This window comes from Eulemur rufifrons, chromosome 1, assembly GCF_041146395.1.
Source record: "Eulemur rufifrons isolate Redbay chromosome 1, OSU_ERuf_1, whole genome shotgun sequence".
Taxonomy (NCBI): Eukaryota; Metazoa; Chordata; class Mammalia; order Primates; family Lemuridae; genus Eulemur; species Eulemur rufifrons.
This window is the reverse complement of record NC_090983.1, coordinates 83,664,852-83,683,650: the sequence shown is the minus strand read 5'-3', so window position 1 is coordinate 83,683,650 and position 18,799 is coordinate 83,664,852.

Here is an 18,799-nt window from a genome sequence, read left to right as displayed (position 1 = left end):
TTCTCCCAAGTATCTATTCATCCGCGCTAGTAACCATTTGTTGCCCCTGAACAGAATCACCTATATCCCTTATCTCTTCTTCCCATCAAAAATAAGGGTATATAAACTTCCAGACCCCATTGGGATATTGGGTAATCACTCTGTGATTCTCCCCATGCACATAGTAAATAAATCCCTTTCTCTTATTAATCTGCCTTATTGTGAACTGATCTTTCAGCAAACCTTCTGGGGTGAAGGGGAAGTTTCCCCTCACCCCCACAAGTTCTAAAGGCCAACAGAAGTCTTGGGCGGCAGGTGGTGAAGATTCCTAGAGGGATGGAGGAGGCAGAAAAAAGTCTGTTAATTCAGCAAGTTTTGGTGGATGAGTAAAGAAAGCACTGATGGGGGTACAACTTGATTCTAGAACAAATGGTGTTCATGTGGAAGGAAACTGCAATCAGAAAAACCGGACTTGACGCAGGAGGAGGAATTTGGTAGTCATGGAGAGGGATGCTGTGACACAAATTTCCTGGTCTTCGTTGTATTCATTTTGTGTGAAAGTGTGAGTGATTTGTGTCCAGAGCAACAAAACTTAATACCATTGTGCGCCAATGCTGGAAATGTGTATTTGGGCAGTGTCATCCTCTACTGGATGATACAAAGGACCAAGCACAGCTGGGACGACTTTGCAAAAGAAGCACGTTGTACTGTCGTGTAGGGGAATAAGCTCTGCAGTTGGACATTTCTGGGCGAGCAGGGCCCAAACGCTTGCTAGTTGTGCAACCCAGGCCAAGTGACGTAAATTTCTGAGCCTTAGTTTCCTCATCTGCAAAGTTAGGACACGGTTAGCTTTCATATGTTTGTTGTTGGAATAAGTAAGATAATGGCATAAATATCTTGTACCTTTCTTGGCATATAACATGAGTTCCACTCCAGTTTCCTGGCGCTTGAAGGAAACCTAAATATTCCTTTCTAAAACACAGGGGATTGTTGAGCTGAAGAAAGTTAAAATGCAGAGGGACACTCTGCCCCTCCCTCCGCTTGCCTGTTGGCAGGACAGCAATTTATGAAGACAAAGTCCTCCCGCTCTCTGCTCTCCTCTCTGTCTTTCCCACCTAAAGACAGGCCCCTTTACAAGGCTTGCTTATCAGCGCAGAGACAGCAGCGCCAGAGGATCTAGGAGCAGACTTTATTCTGCCCATACCCTTCCCACATTTTCTTGCCTTTTTGGAAGTCTGAAGATTCTCTCCTTTGTCTTGTCACTATATGGGATTTATGGCTCTTTGATAAAAATACTATTTAAGCAAGGCCCCTAAGCCAGTGCCTTCAGAGAGAAGTACTTTGAATGGAGGCCTCTCTGTGTGATGAGAACTGCACGCATTAACAAACTTCTGCTGGTTTTTCTCTTGTTAATCCCACTTTTGTTTTCAGGAGAGCGTCTCAACTAAGAACCTAGGAAGGAAAGATAAGAAATTATATTTTCTCTCCTGCACTTTTCTATGTCATCTTGTTCTTTTATCTCTGGAATAGAAACATATTAAAACATTTGTATAATATGCAGCAGGTTCAGCATTACTTAAATTTAAAAATATTATAGGTGATTAAATACAATAATATATGTAAAAGTATTTGAAAATTAGAATGTACTAAAAGACTCTAAGGTATCATTATTTTAATTACATAATTATACGTGATCAGTTCCTATCTCACGGCTCTGGCTGTTACCTCCCGCTGCTGCCTCTCAAATCTACATTTCTAGGACAAATCTCTGAAGGCTGCTCCTGCTCAGGGGTACTTACAGATCTCCACTTTGCATTTTCATAAATGGATTTATCACCTTCCCTCTGAATGTCTTCCTCTTTCTGCTTCTCCTATGGGCACTTTGGAAGAAGTGATCCTCTCTGCATTTATGTGAGGTGGGATCTGGCTGTGAATGCAGGTCAGAGTGGTATTGAGCTGAGGAGGACAGTTACAGAATCTGAAAGTCATAATTTAAAATTGTGGAGGGGAGAACAGCATATGGTGAATAGAATACATTCTGGAACCTAGTTGCTTTGGTTCAAATCCCAGCCTCACCTTCTACAAGTTGTGTGACCTCACACAGACTACCAAACTTCACTGTGCCTCAGTTACCTCACCTGTGAAGTGGGAACAGTAATGACAGCACTTGCTTTATAGGGCCATGGTGATGCATATATGGCTTAACATAGTTAAGCAACTTAGAACACTATCATAATTATTAGCTTGGTGCTGCCTTTCTATCTATATATTCTTGAATAAGGTAGTTAAACCTGGAGGCTATCAGCTTGTCTGTGAAGTGGAATAACAGTTCTTGCCTGTTAGAGAAGGTGATGACTCAGTGAGACAGTAAATTTGCTGCCCAGAATTTGGAATCATTCCCTGGGTTCATCAGGATCTGGGAAGATGGGGGTTGAGTCCCATTGCCTACTGGAGACAGAAAATATAGATGTGGCCCCCTTCTTGCTTCTCCTTCCTGTGTCTAGAGTGGTCATCTTACCTGGGGTTCGCCAGTTACAACTTAATTGGATGTTCTTGCTGGGTTTGGTCAGCTACCTCTGAATTTGGACGCTCACTGTTCGTCTCACCTGGAAGCTGGTGGGCAAATGCTTTCTCACTTCCTGCCTGCCTGCTTCCATTCCCTCGTTACAGGGATTCAGGGTTAGACCCAAGGAAAAGACTTCTGAACTAAGCAAAATGAGTTTGCACACCGCGGACCCTAGATTACTACAGGACTTGCAGAGAGGCCCCCCCAAAAATAAGAATAATTTCTCTTCTACTTGCTATGAGTATATTTTCCTGAAACTGATCTAGGTTACGTTGGGTAACCCTAGACTCTGGTTATTATGTTACCATAGGAGGACCCCGATCTCTTCCTGATTTCTAACTGCCATGTGCCCTGGAATTGTTAGTCTATTTCCATGGGTGATACAGTCAATCAGGCTGGAAAGGGGACATTTCCCTTCTCCCTCGACCATTTGATGTGCTCACCTCCCGAAGCCCTTAGCCAATATGACACGGACAGACTTTCGTACAAACAGGAGCTCTTTCCATGTGAGAGCCTCTGGGGTACGTCCTCTCAGTCATGTGAGCACAGTGTCCCTGTAGGTTTGGGCTCCCCCCTCTCTGTCACTGCCCATGTTGTATTGGTCATCTCATAAGCATTGACACCCCCTCCCATGCTTCTCACCTTCATGATGTCTAAATAGTGGTGACTCCACATTCAGTTGCTTTTCTAGCTGGGTCAAAGCTAGACTCATCTTCCTAAAACAATAGTTCTCATGCCTCACTGCAGTGACTCTCCATGGCCCACATGCAGAGGTGGATTTGCCAGGAAGCTAACGAGGCACAAGGTTGAGGGCTACCACTGGCTGGGACCCCGGCATTGTGTTCATATGGCCATATATTATTGTATAATCAATAAAAATAAGATATTTTAGCAAAATAAATTAGTACTTTCATGTCTTTCTGCTTTGGTTTACTCTCATGTACATGCCCCCACATGTCAGAGGGTGACGGCGTAGTGGGGATATTTTAGATCTGTATAACAGGAATTTCAGTTGCGGATATACTACAATTCAATTTAGTGGCATATATCCTTCTCATTTTTTGTTTCATAGTCATGTTTTGCTATTATGCTATTTTCCTGAGTTTTGTGATGTTTTTGAAATCTGTCAGCTTTAAAAAATATTGTAGCATGTTATGGCTTATTTCCTTATTTAAAATAATATTTATTTTTTACCTAATTTTGTATGAAAATTTTTATGAGGGTACCCAAAATCATGTAAATTTAGGCTCTCAACAACAACAAAAGATTTACTGCTGCTTATATTTAAAAAAACATTACACTAGTTTGGGATTCAAACCCCTCTTATCTGGGCTGCTTATATATTTTTCCATATTTCCCCAGCCCTGCCGCTGTCAGCAGGGACCTTCTACTCCTGTTATTTACTCCTTTCCCCCTTAACATGTCACGCATGTGCAGGTTTCAAATCCTCTCGTGCGTCTCTAAATTCTATCCATCCTTTTGGCCCTTGCCATGTGCATATCAGGAGTAAACATAACAAGGTCACGGTTATTGACTATTTTCAGTATGAAAGTCATTATCTATACATTATCTTTAGTTCTTAGAGCCACTGAGAGAGAGAGAGAGAGAGGCCTCACTATGGTCATTCTGCAGATGAAGAAACTCTGTGCGATTGTCCTGCCCATCGTCACAGAGCACAGAAGCCAGAAGCCAGCATTTGCCACCGCCCTGCAGCAGCACCTCTTAAGAATGACAACTCCCCCCACATCAGCACAGAGCTACCTCTGACCCCAAAGCATGATGGCGTCCACCTTGTAAACAGGCACCTACTGGTGCTATTACGCAACTTTTTTGTAGACCCACTTCTTACTTCTCCCTTCTTCCTTCACCCCAACTAGAGCATGTTAACCTGGAAACCGTGGACGAGATCTCATGCTTCTGCTGTATCTTCTGTAGGGCCCTCCATATGCAGACAAGTTAGGGTTTATTACATCCAGGTACAAATGTATTGCCTAGTTAGAAACTAAGATAAAAGCAGTTGGAGAGAGTGCTCAATTCCAATTCATTGGAGTTGGGAAACTATAAGAATAGGAATCTCTGTTTAGATGAATGGCAGTACAATATTTTAATATTAGAATAGAAGAGAAAAGTTAAAAGAGACATGTCGGAAATATATTTGAATACACAATGTCAAAAAATACCATCTAAAAATATTACTCACAAAGAAAAGTAATTCACATGTGTCTTCATACTGACATTTCTGAGTAGGTGATTAGACTGAGAAGAATTTACAGTTTTTAGAAAATAGCTAAAAAATTACGTAGGAATTTTGAAATCAGTTGAAATTATTAGATATAATATAGCTCAAAACATTTAATCAAATTTATAATCATAGCTTGTTTAGTACGTCAAGCACTATGTATGTATTAACTACAATACACATTTCATTTTCAATTTTAAAAAAGCCTGTGAGGTATATATAATTTTTATTTTATTGCAGAGGTAGTTCAGTGATAACAATCATTGTTAACATTTATCAAGTGCCTCCTATATGCCAGGCAATGTTCTGAGAGTTTTATGCGTGTTGATTGTTTAATCCTCACACGATGCTGAGAACAGTTAATTGTGAGACAGATACTGTCATCCACATTTTATAGATGAGATCATTGAGGCCAGGAGATGTTTAGGGCCGTGTCACGGTCACATAGCTGGTAAGTGCAGACTGGATTGAAAAACCAGGCCATCTAGTTTTAGAAACCACCACTCTGCTTAAAATAATGCATCAATTCAGAGAGAGTCTTTGAACTTAAGTCTTTTTTTCCCAAAGCCTATTCTCTTAGTTATACTATTTCGATCCCCTTTCCAATTACCTTACAAAAGGTTATTAAGCCTTGGCTGGAACCCCTGAATTGCTGGAGGGATTGGCTGCTTCTGCTTTGAAGAAAGTTTATTCTATTTTTGGACAGCTCTGTTAGAAAATTCTTCCTTATACTGAGCTAAACTCTGCCGCCCCACTACCTGTGTGAAGGCAGTGGGTTGGCAGAAAATGTCACTAGATGTTGGCTAGACAGGAAAGTAAAAGCCAGAGCGTGCTGTGCCTCGAGGCCATGCCAGACTCTGACACTGCTGCGGAGACTGACCCCTGGCACAAACCCAGATGGTAAAACACATCTGGGCTGCACCTGGATGGCAGGTTTTCCACTTACGGGGCAGGAATTTACTCTCATCCAGACTGCATTTAATATGGTGGGTTTCTGCTCACCACTCCAAGGTAAAGATGCTTTCGTCTCCAAGCTGTGACTTTGAGTATATTAACTAACTCTTTCAGCTTTCCACACGCATCAATATCTTTATTCAAGTTATTGATAATCTCCCAAGAAAAATCTTACTGGATGGTGTCTAAAAAATAGACTTGAAATTGTTCATTGCTACTGAGCTATAGTATTCTTGCCTTCTGATATATTGCCTGTCAGTCTCTTCTCTTTCTCTCACCAGACACTATCCTGGGTGCTTCAGCAGCCAAGTGATTACTGGTGAGAAATAGTAAAAATCATAAAACTTGGACTGCTGTAGCCACGGAGGCTGTTTCATGGTGTTACACAGGAAATAAAATGGTATTTATGTTTCTACTTAATGGAGAATCAATATTTAGCTATGACCTAATTGGAAAGTTGTTCTTCGCATGCTAAAAGAAAAAAAAAAAAAAAGCCATAGATCGTAAAAGTCTACCCACTGCCACAGCTTTGAGAAGAACACCGAGTCGGCTGGTCAGAACACAGAGCAAATACACGAAGCCAAGATGGGACAAGGGTATTGACCTAAAAAAGCAAAGACAGGAGTGTTTCTTGGCCCATGAGTAACCCACAGCAAGCAGGCTGGCTGTAAAGGACGAACTCCGTCTTAGAAACACCTGGTAAAGACTTCACTAATTAAAATCTCAACTGTCACTGGCTGTAGTTATAGAGAGGGAAAATTCTCTGCAATTATAATAAAGTTCATGATACCAGGAAGCAATCTTCCCAGCGACCTGGGAAGGGCCCAGAGAGAGATACATCCCACAAAGGAAATGAAGAAAATCTGTTCAGAGAAAGAAATAAAACCAAAACAAAACCATTGCTATCATCATTTCCAACTGACCGAGGATTTCACTACATATTAGTAAAAGGAGAAGGAAGTTTAACAGAGTGTGCCATTTACGCCTTTTCATTTACTGCATAGTAATTCTCACGTTCCTTCTTTAAACAACTGCATATAATTTTCATTTTTAAATAGCTCGTCTGTTTTCTCAAGGTATCTTATGAAAAATTAATAATAATAGCTTTCCCTGTATCATGTCAGAGAGGTATCTGGCCTGAGCCAACTCAAACTGGAAATCACATGGAAGACTTGCATTTGTAGCTCTGTGGCCTGACGTGGGCAGAACAGAAAAGTAATCTCTTTTAACATGTTGGAAACAGCTTATTCCCAACTAATTATGCTCCACATTATATTTGTACCCGTACATAGACATAGGTCCTCACAAAACTCAGTTTTGGATAGCCTAGTTTGCCTTCCTTCTTGTGATACCTGATGCTTTTGAGCAAGGTATCCATTCCAACGCTGTATCCCATCCCAAATCGCATCCTACTAAGTCTCAGGAATTCCGTGTGGTAAACTGTCAGTAGTCATAACAAGGATAGTTACAAGTTACATGGCACTTAGTATGTGCAGTATGTCCCTTTACTTAAAATGATGACTTTATTCCTTTCTGAGATCTCATAGTAACTCTTTGACATAGGTTTAATTATCTAGATGTTATATTTTAAGAAATTGCAGTTCAGAGACTTTAAGTGTCTTTTCTAAAGTCAAATAGACAAGAGATGGGGGACCCTTTATCTACCTTCTATGAAATAGTCATTTCCACGTTTGGTGCAAGCCTTGGGTTTTACTACCAATTCCTTTCCAGGTTTTTTGTTTGTTTGTTTGTCCTCGTGGGCACCCCCAGCACTGTGATTCTGTTGTCACGCTCAGCCTTTTATGGGCTGCTGCTTGCTCACCCCTCCACCTCCACAGCATGCTCTTACTGCTCTGCGTATCTCCAAGACAGGGTTTTGTTGGACCCAGGGAAAGGGTGTAAATGTAAGGCCCACATTCCATTTGTCAAAGTGTTTATGGACCAAGCTAACAAACTGTTTAATAAAATATGTTCAATCCTCCTGCCTTGACAAAAATACCTTTATAAACACCAGGGAGGCCATGTTTGAGTTCAAAATTATCAAATTACTCATCCATAATGTGGTGGTGCCAGAAGGGATGAGTCCCAGGCCCCAGTGAGCCTCCTCTTTCTGCCTCTCTCCACCTCTGGCTCCTTTCTGTGCTGCCAAGGGCAACACACATTCACTACCTCCAGGCCTAGGCATGTGCTTTCCACCCCAGAGAGGGCAGATATAAAGAAAAAGCCTTCAGGGGACTTGGGAAAGGGCTTAGGGGCCATTTGGGCAAAGAATTCTGGGATCTGGGCACCTGCAGCATGGTCTGGGAGGGGAAGGTGCTAATTCTGTGGACATACTCCATCAGCCCTGTGGACACCTCATCTATTGGCAAGGGGCGTACTGAAATTAGTCCAGAAATGGGTCTTCTTAGATGGGTCTAAAGGCAATACTGCTTGGGATTTCTCCAAATCTTGGCTTCTCTCATTGAAGACCACTGAAGTAATGAAGAACCACTGGGCCAAATGCCAGATGAGTTGCTTTGCAGCAAGTCAAGCTGATCTTTTACAGCCGGTCTCCTATACCCCTTTCAAATTGTATTTTTTTTTTCTTTCCCCCAAGAATCCATTGCTTTCCTGCAGATATGAGCCATCCATTCACAGAGGACAGAATGTGAAACTTTTATTCGCTAAAATATGACAACATTCCCAAGGTACTTCATGTATTTTATTTTAAAATAATCTGCAATTTCAACCAACAAATAAATAAATTTACTAATGATAGAATTTCTAGTAATAGTAGAAATATACATGGGGATGGGGATTTTCTTAATATAAATCTGTATTAGTTTCCTAGGGTTACTATAATGAAAGACCACAAACATGGTAGCTTAGGACAGTAGAATTTTATTCACTCACAGCTGTGGATGTCAGAAGTCTGGAATTAAGGTGTCAGCAGAGCCATATTCATACCCATTATATAAATGTGCAAACTGAGGCCTGGAGACGTTAAGCAAACTGTCAGGATCTCACAGCTAGGAACCACAGGAGCTGAGAAACACAGAGTCTATGCTCTTTCTAGGACTCCATTGTCCCGGAATCAGTGTAGAACAGCCCTAGCTCTTTAAGTTGACTGTCTTGACATGACTGATTTTCCTCCTTTTCCTCCTGAAACAGCTATAAAGCATCCTTTATTAACAGCCAGAGAAGCTTCAGGATAAGGGAAACAGATTTTCTTTTCGCTTACACTATACTGTCATCTAGCGGCCAGATAATTAATGACAGGAGATACCGTTTCTGGTACCTTTGTTTTTTGGTATTGGTAATTAATTGGTGTTTAAGCTTTGCTTTTTAAAACCGTAATCATATCAAAATCCACATCAACTTCCAACCTCTACTTCCATATGCACATGTACGCTTCTCCTGCATATAGGTACCCCACCCGGACATGTTTCGTACAGCAGAGAACTGAAAGTTTTAGTCCCACCTTCAGCACTCACAGTATGTGATTCCCATCGTCCAGAAGTTAAAATCGCAAGCAAAACACATGCTCCCCTAACCTCCTCCTTATCCAACTACGCTCCTTTGGCGTGATCTAATTTGACAAAACAATTTAGGAAGTTTACACAAAAATGACTTACAGATTTGCTTTTAATCATGTTTTCACATCTGAAAACACAATTTCTGTCCCGTCAAAGGTAATATGTACACTAAACCCCTGGCAGAACCGGCTCCGGCACTGACAGTGCCCAGCAACATGCCGGAGTAAGGTTACACTTTAACGGAGGTGACACAGCGCCTCTGTGTACATGCGCAGGGGGCGGGTGCAGTTCTAATCGCCCCATTACAAAATACACATTCTGAGGCTGTGAGACACTTACTAGTAATAATACTGATTTCCTCTTGCCGCTGTTGTAACAAGTTACCACAAATTTAGTGGCTTAAAACAGAACACTTTTATTATCTTACTGTTCTGGAGCTCAGAAGTTTAAAATGGGTCTCACTGGGATAAAAATCCAGTTGTTAGCAGGTCGGTCTCTTCTGGGGGCGATAGAGGAGAGTCTGTTCCCTTGCCTTTTCCAGCCGCTAGAGGCCGCCTGCATTCATTGGCTTGGTGTCTCTTTCGTCTTCAAAATCAGCAACATGGTCCCGTCCTTCTCACTGCCATCTTGTTGGTTCACTGTCTTTTTTCTTCCTCCTCCACTTTGAAGGACCCTTGTGACTCCATGGAGCCCATTATAGTAATCCAGGATAATATCCAATATTCCTGTTTTAAGAGTAGCTGATTAACAAGCTATTTCCATCTGCTACCTAAATTCCCTTTTGCCATGGAATATAACATATTCTCAGGTTCCAGGAGTTAAGACTTGGATGCTTTGGTGAGGTTCGTGGGGCATTTCATGTTTCTGCTTCCTCAACATCCAAGAGAAGGGAAACTTGGACTGGAATGTTTCTTGCTGGGTCATGGCGGCATTGAGAAAGCCAGGCTCCATCCAGAGCCCTCTTCTCCCCGCCCCCGCACCCCCCCGACCTCCACCTTCACGTACTGCAGACAGCCTTGTAAGCACGAGGACGTGTCTGCTCTTAGCTTCTACTTTCACTTTTTGAAAGCCACATTTAATAGTAGATATGAGCGTAGATTCAGATAGACATAAATTCCAATTCCAGATTCATCCCTAAGATGTGAGAACTCAGGTATATTACTGAGCATTTCTAAGCCAGTTTCTTCATCCTTAAAACAGGCATAATATCTTACTCATAGTATTGTTGCCAGGCTTAAATAAAACGTTTCAAACGAGCACTTAGAAGAGCACATGGCATATACTAGGACCCCACATTGTCATGAGGAACAATTGCTGAAAAATGAGGGTTTTACATCTAATCTTTAAAGGGATATTAACTAAACATCCACCGGAACACTCTGCTGGGTGCTTGGGGAACAAGAAAAGGGCTGTGTCTATGCCGAGTTAACTTTCAGTTGATGAGATAAGATTTCATATGTGGAATTAGAGACCAAGATATGTTTTACTGTGAGGCTCCTCTTCTAAAGTGGGTAAATGAAACCTCCCACTATACCTGTGTATAGGTATACAAGTTGTCCAGTCATACACCTTTAGGTGCAGGTACATTTGAAGAGAAGATAAAAAAGGAAGACAATGTTTCCTTCATTCTTTCTTATTCTTCATTTTCTGCAATATGCATACCTATGTTAATACTTAGGTGACTACACTTGTTTCCTAAAGCTGGCTGAGGACATATATACATATACATATAGAGAGGGAGAGAGGAAAAGTGCACTACCATATACTTATATATGACATCAAGTTATATCAAAACCTATTTTAGCCCTAAGAAGAAATAAACTTTTGGCAATAAAAGTAAAATACCTTTTAAAAATCTTAGAATAATAAGATTTATTGTCAAGTAGAAGTTCTGAAATGATAAATTAAAAAATACATTGGTTATGAATTATTTACAACCAATGTCCTCAAATTACTGAAAAAGTATGCTTTTATATAGGCTAAATCTATGTATCCCTTATAATCTTGTTTCATTAATAATTTTATTTAGGGACATGTTCATTAGAAAAAGTAAGTTTTGCAACTGTTGTAAAATTTTCTGAATTTGTATCAGGTAATATGTCTTGAATGCATATTTTATTTTAGTATTTTATATACCTTTCATGTTTATAACTCATGAATTGCTAGAACATAGAAACTAAGGAGTAAAATTCTATTTTTGCACATTAAAGATATAAAAAAGACACCAAAACCCAAGGTTTTACTTTTACCTTTTTGGTCTTTTTGATTGCCCGAACAGGATCAGAAAACAGAACCCTTCCCTCGGGGCTTATCAGACCTTCCTGGAACAAACAAGGAAGATTTGGTTGTGAGTAGTCCTTCCTGGCTTTCTGCCAATGCTCACACTTAGATGGCAGCACTGAGAAAGACTACCACATTTTTACTGTGGCCTCAGCTCTACTCCTGATCTCTGTAAACCTCTATAAACCTCTAGCTGAGCACTAGAAAACCTAAAACAAGATCATGGTTCTCAGGTTTGCGTGAGTTTAATGTTCATTATATACTAGGGACTTTAGTAGGAGGACATTAAAGGTGGATCTACAAACCCAACCTCCATCCTGAGTTAACACTGACTTGGTGGGCAGGGATCATGGTTGGATACCGTGGTGGTTGCAGAGCCTGCGGGCAACTGTACTTCGGATAGAGTGTTTTGTGGCACTGTTGTAAAGATGCCCAGCACCTCCCTCAGAGAAAATCTGGGGCTTTACATTTGAGAATCCTTTCACCCTCGGCTCAGTGTAAATACCAAAGCCAGCATGCTAATTCAGGGGGACAAGACAGACAGCCCAGTCCAGTTAGGCAGTGGCTAAGGCCACATTCCAGCATAACCCGGAAGCTGGTGAGCGCTGCCGGAGAAATGCTGGCTGGAAAGGATGCACTCAACAATCCATCATATTTTGTTCCTCTCTGCCTCACTGGGAACTTTTTAAAAACTGAAGCTGTCTAGAGTTTAGTTTTGGGGGTTTTAGAAAGGAGCAGATAGTTCATTTCAGAACTTGGGAGATAAATTGAACTAGTTGGTGATATTTATTTAGTACCTAATAAATGGCAAACATTCTACTAGGAAATATATATACATTATTTATTTAAAGTACTCAACTACACTATTAGGTGGGTAGAATTAGTAGGTGATGAAACTGAGGCCTAAAGAACTCAAGTGAGTTACCTGAGTTCACATGGAGAGTAAAGAGTGGGGCTGCTGTCCCCCTCGCATCTCTAACTCCTTTGATTGCCACTGTTACATAAGAGCAATGCGACCAAATATATATAAATAAACTAATACATCTTAAACAACTTCAATTGACCTATCTAGTTTTTATTCAGTGGATCGGTCTCCCTCAGACATAGTTTATGTTTGTCCCCTCTCCAGACTTTGGTCACCTCCATCCCCTCCCTGCTGGGGTGTGTAACATCGTGACTGTGAGAGGGTCATATCTGAGTTGTCCATGGGATGGATTCTCATTAAGAGCATTCATAATGGGTCAAGGACTGTCATTTGCCCTTTGCTCTGGAGTAGATCCTCCAGACAACAGAGAGTTTATTAAATAAAATAATAATAAACAGGTAGACGACCGAATGGATGCAATGATTGTTAAAGCAATGAAGAGGGAGAGACTGGGAGTCAATAGCTCTTCTCTTTCATCTGTTCCAGGAGGCTAGGGGAGGGTGATAGTGTGATCATTTCTATTATATTATATATCAGTTATGACAAAATTTCTTAGTTTACTTTATCAACATACTGAGTTAAAATTTCTTTCCACTCTATGATTTTTTATTTCTACAATTAGCAGAAAGAGATCCATGAGTTTTTGAATCAAGCTTCTGTGACTAAGTCCAATAAATGAAAAGAATTGTTCTGAACTGGGTTCTTAACTTTTTCCCCTTCATTGGCCTAGATTGGAGGTGAAATTCAGTTGTCCTATTATGATGCACTTGTCTCTCCTATAATGAAGAGGTGATTAGGAGAAAAGCATTAACACATAACAAGGCCCAAAATGTATTGTAAAATATTAGCCAATACTTTTTCTTTCCTGGTAAGAGAGTTTGGGATGTTTTCCCATCCATTTGAGGAGTAGCCTACATTAGTCTCAAGGCCATGTGATTCAACATTCTATAATATTCACGGACCCACTTCTAAGCTAAGGTGCTTGTTGCTGCTAAAGCCATTAATTTTTTTGGATAAATTAAAAACAAGAGCTAAGAATTAACAGCAATTGAATGTCTCTCAGAAAAGGTCAGTGGTACAAGGAAATGGTTAAAGACAGTGAAAGAATAAGAAGAAAGTTAAAGAGAACATATTTTTTCAACAACAAAACTGAGTGAAAGCTATCCAAGCAGGGAGATTCACTAATTCATAGCAATTAACTAGTTAATTAAAAGTCTGTAATTATCTTTGCCACTTCATTAAGAACTCTGTACAGATTTCCCAATATAACTTGTTGGAAACGCTACTTATCTTGGTTATTGGGATTTCATGAGGAAACTACTTTCAAGGTATTAAAAGATTGTCTCATTAAAACTCTGCTCAGCCATCCATGGAAGCACAAGTTGATTCCTAGGAGTCTCGTAGTTCTGAATTTGCTGGTGAACTGTGACTGAAAGGTCACGGGCCAACACAAGTAACTTTCTGATTCTCAATCACTGGGGTGGGTACTCACCCACTAGGCACGGCTATGCCCTTATTGCTTACTTATGCTGGTATCTGTTCTTGTTGGCTGTGGGCATTTGTTCTAACTGGTCAGAGCACACACTGTATTAGTTTTCAAACATTGTAAAGATCACCTGTTCTGTAAATGGGGGACTTTCTGTATGGAAAAATGAAACCCATAACAAGATACTGACTGACTCCAGGTCATCTACCTTGGCAACCACATGTGACCTCAATCTTACTTCAGTCTACAACAGCCTAAACCCACAAAGACAAGTTCACAGAAAAGACAACAAATACAAAATGGCAGTAGAGCCATCAGCGACTCTGTGCTTCTGTATTTCTTTCAATAAACAAGCCCTGTGATTATTATCAACATTGTCTAAGCCTTTTCAGAGTGCTTGCAAATGTAGTGGCTGCAGTGTTATAAATACATGAATAGCAAAATAGTAGAAATTTCAGGCTCACCAAGTACTATAGGGAAAACAAAGTTAATGGATATATGTGTAACCTCTTAATCCAAATCTGTCATAGAGTACATTTTCCAAAAATGGTAAGGAATATAAGAGGAGAAGCATTTTCCCATGTTTTTCAGATTGATTACAACCTAATTTTTAATAATATGCACTGCTTCACCAAGTGAATGCACTATTATGTTTTTAACAACCTTTTTATAGCTGGACATTTAAGTTATTTCAAAACTTTTGCAATTGACTTTTGCAAACAATCTCATCATGAACATGTGTATATATAACAATGTTTCTGCATTTGGGGATATTCCTCATCCTGGATTTTTCCAAGTGAATTGGCTGGATCAAAGGGTGCAAACTTGTTAAAAAGCCCATGATAATAGGTCTTACTCTTATTTATCGTCAACTTACTGACAATGGTGAATTACATATGGAATCTAAGTTTAAAGATTTGTCATATTTGTAAAGAGGTTTAATAAAAGTACAACATGTCATGTTATAAATGTGAAAAAAAATCAATGATACAGAAACTAAGGGCCACCGATTTTCAGGCTTTGAGTAGGAATTGAGGCTGTAATTGAGAATTCAAGGAAGAATTTATATTATTTTATCAGGAAAAAGGCAGGTACGGGAATATATAATGGTGTGCTTGTGGACAATAAGCAGATGAATTTTGCTGGCATGAATAGTTCATTCATAAACAGAAATAATGAGGTACTGATGGAGAATCAAGGCAGAGGCAGAGGCTAGATAAGAAAGCTTCTTCAATGTAAGCTAAGGCATTGGAACTTTATTATCCAGGCAGTTGGGAGAAAAATGAAGATTTCTCAGTTAAAGGTTGACATGCAAAAAGGTATTATAGGCCGGGCGCGGTGGCTCACGCCTGTAATCCTAGCACTCTGGGAGGCCGAGGCGGGTGGATCGCTCAAGATCAGGAGTTCGAGGTGGGGGGCGGGGGAGGGGATGGGGGTATGCCTACACAATGAGTGCATTGTGCACCGTTTGGGGAGTGGTAACACTTGAAGGTGCTGACTCGGGAAGGGGGGGGTGGGGAAGGGAGGGATATATACCTACATGATGGGTGCAATGCGCACAACCTGGGGAACAGACACGTTTGGAGCTCTGGCTTGGGGGGAAAGGCGGAACAGGAGCAACGTATGTAACCTGAAATTCTGTATCCCCCATAACAAGATGAAATAAAAAAAAAAAAAAAAGAAAAAAAAAAAAAAAAAAGATCAGGAGTTCGAGACCAGCCTGAGCAAGAGCGAGACCCCGTCTCTATTAAAAATAGAAAAAAATTATATGGACAACTAAAAATATATATATAGAAAAATTAGCCGGGCATAGTGGTGCATGCCTGTAGTCCCAGCTACTCGGGAGGCTGAGGCAGGAGGATCGCTTGAGCCCAGGAGTTTGAGGTTGCTCTGAGCTAGGCTGACGCCACGGCACTCACTCTAGCCTGGGCAACAAAGTGAGACTCTGTCTCAAAAAAAAAAAAAAAAAAAAAAGGTATTATAGAAATCTATGATTTTTAGGGGTGTGGATTGGTTAACAATAGTGGTTAAAAATAGAGACAATTTTTTCATATACTTTTCGATCATTTGTATGTCTTGTTTTGAGAGATGTTTATTCAGGTAGGTCCTTTGCCCACTTTTTTTGTGGGCGGGGGAGGGACAAGGTCTCACTCTGTCATCGGGGCTGGAATGCAGCAGCATCATCGTAGTTTACTGCAACCTCAAACTCCTGGAATCAAGTGATCCTCCTGTGTCAGCGTCCTGAGTAGCTGGGACTACAGGTGCATGCCACCACACCTGGCTAATACGCATTTTTTAATTGAGTTGTCTTCTTGCAATTGAATTGCCAGTTCTTTATATATTTTGAATATTAACCCCTTATCCTATGTATGGTTTGTGCATATTTTCTCCTAATCTGTAGGTGGTCTCTTCACTCTGTTATTTCTGTTGCTATACAGAAGCTTTTTAGTGTGATGCGCTCCCATTTGTCTATTTTTTTGTTTTGTTTCCTAAGCTTTTGGGGTCAAATTCAAAAATACATTGCCCAGACCCAAGTCAAGAAGCTTTTTTCCTGTGTTTTCTTTTAGTGGTTTCATAGTTTTCAGTTCTTATGTTTAAGTCTTTAATTCATTTTGAGTTGATTTTTGTGCGTGGTATGAGAAAAGAGTCCCATTTTATTCTTCTTCATGTGGATGTCCAATTTTCCCAGCACCATTTATTGAAGAGACTGTTTCTTGTCCCATTGTATGTTCTTGGCCCCTTTGCTGAAAATCAATTGACCGTAAATGTGTGGGTTTATTTCTGGGCCTTCTAACCTGTTCTATTAGTCAGTATGTCTGTTTTAATACCCATACCACATTGTTTTAATTACTATAGTTTGTAATATGTTTTAAAGTCAGACAGTGTGATGCCTTTAGCTTTGCTCTTTTTCTCAAGATTACCTTGGCTATTTGTGTTCTTTTGTGGTTTCATCTGAATTTTAGGGTTTTTTTTCTATTTCTCTGAAAAATGACATTGGAATTTTGATAGAGATTGTATTGAATCTGTAGATCATTTTAAATAACATCAACATTTTAACAATATTAATTATTCTGATCCATGGACACAGAATTTATTTGCATAATATTTGTTTCATCTTCAATTTCTTCCATCAATGTTTTGTTGTTTTTAGTATACAGATCTTTCACCACCTTAGATAAATTTAGTCCTAAGTACATTTTTGTAGCTATTGTTAATGGAATTTTTTTTTTCAACTTCTTGTTCGGATAATTCATTGTTAGGGTATGGAAATGCTACTGATTTTTGTTTATTGATTTTGCATCATGCAACTTACTGAATTTCTTTATCAGTACTAACAGATTTTTGGTGGCATCTTTAGGTTTTTCTGTATATAAGATCACTAATCATTAGAAAAATAAAAATTAACATAATGAGATACCATCTCACTCCTACTAGAAGGGCCGTTATTAAAACAATGAAAGATAAAAAGAGTTGGCAAGGAGGGTGAGAAAAGGAGAACCCCTGTACAGTGTTGGTGGGAATGTAAATTAGGAAAGTCATTATGGAAAACTGTATGGAAAGTCTTCAGAAAGCCAATATAGAATTACCATATGATCCAGGAATCCCATATCTGGGTATATATTCAAAAGAAATGAAATCAGTATGTCAAAGAGATGGCTGCACTCCCGTTTCACTGTGGCATTTTCACAATAGCAAAGATAGGGATTGAAGCAATGTATCCATCAATGGATGAATGGACAAAGGAAATGTGGTAAATATACACCATGGAATACTACACAACCTTAAAGAAGGAAATTCTGTCATTTGTGACAACACAGATGAACCTGGAGAACATTATGCTAAGTGCACAGAAAAGGCACAGAAAGGCAAAAACCACATGATCTCACTTATATGTGAAATCTAAAGAAGTAAAAGTCAAAGAAACAAAGAGTAAAATGGTGATTATTGGAGATGAGGGGTGAGGAAGGGACAATGAGATGTTGGTCAAACAGTATAAAGTTTCAGTTACATTGGAGTAATACATTTTTGAGATCTATTGTAGAGCATAGTAACTATAGTTAACACCAATGTATTGTACATTTCAAAACGGCTTAGAGGGCAAATTTCAAATATTCTCATCATAAAAAATGCTAAGTATATGTGGTAATGGCTATGCTAATTAGCTTGATTTAATCATTCCACATTGTATACATATATCGAAACATCATATTATACCCCATAACTACATAGAACTATAATTTGTCTGCTAAAAATAAAAAGTAAATTAAAAAATAGAGACAGCAAAATGCTATAAGTCATTGATTTATCATTAAGAATCTATAAGTGGCTTGCTATGCAAAAGACAAACACTTGAAAGAAATAACCATTGGTCTTATTTTTTGTATGAAGAATGTTAGATTAAATGTAATTATTTTATGTGTTAAGAATGTTAGATTAAATGTAACACTTAAAAAAATGACAGGTTATAAATTTAAAAATAGTAACTGTTAAAATTTTTTGAGTACTTACTATGTGCCAGGCACTGTGTGAAGTGTTTTCCATTCTTCTTCTTATTTAATATCCCTAAACCATATGTGGCAGGAACTATGATTAGCTCAAGTTTACCAAAAAAATAGCAGTTGAAAGAGGATAAATCAGTCCCTTTTTTCATGTAGGTAATAAGCTACAAAGCCAAGATTTGAAATCTGTTTTGCCTGGCTCCAGAGTATTTATATCTTTTTCTTCAAGTATGTACACATTCATGACAAACATGATTTATTTAATAAAACAACTTTATTGAAGTACAGGCAAGTGTGGCTCTAGGAGAAATAGAAAAGAGGGAAAGATGCAAAATAAACTACTAAATTGAAAACAA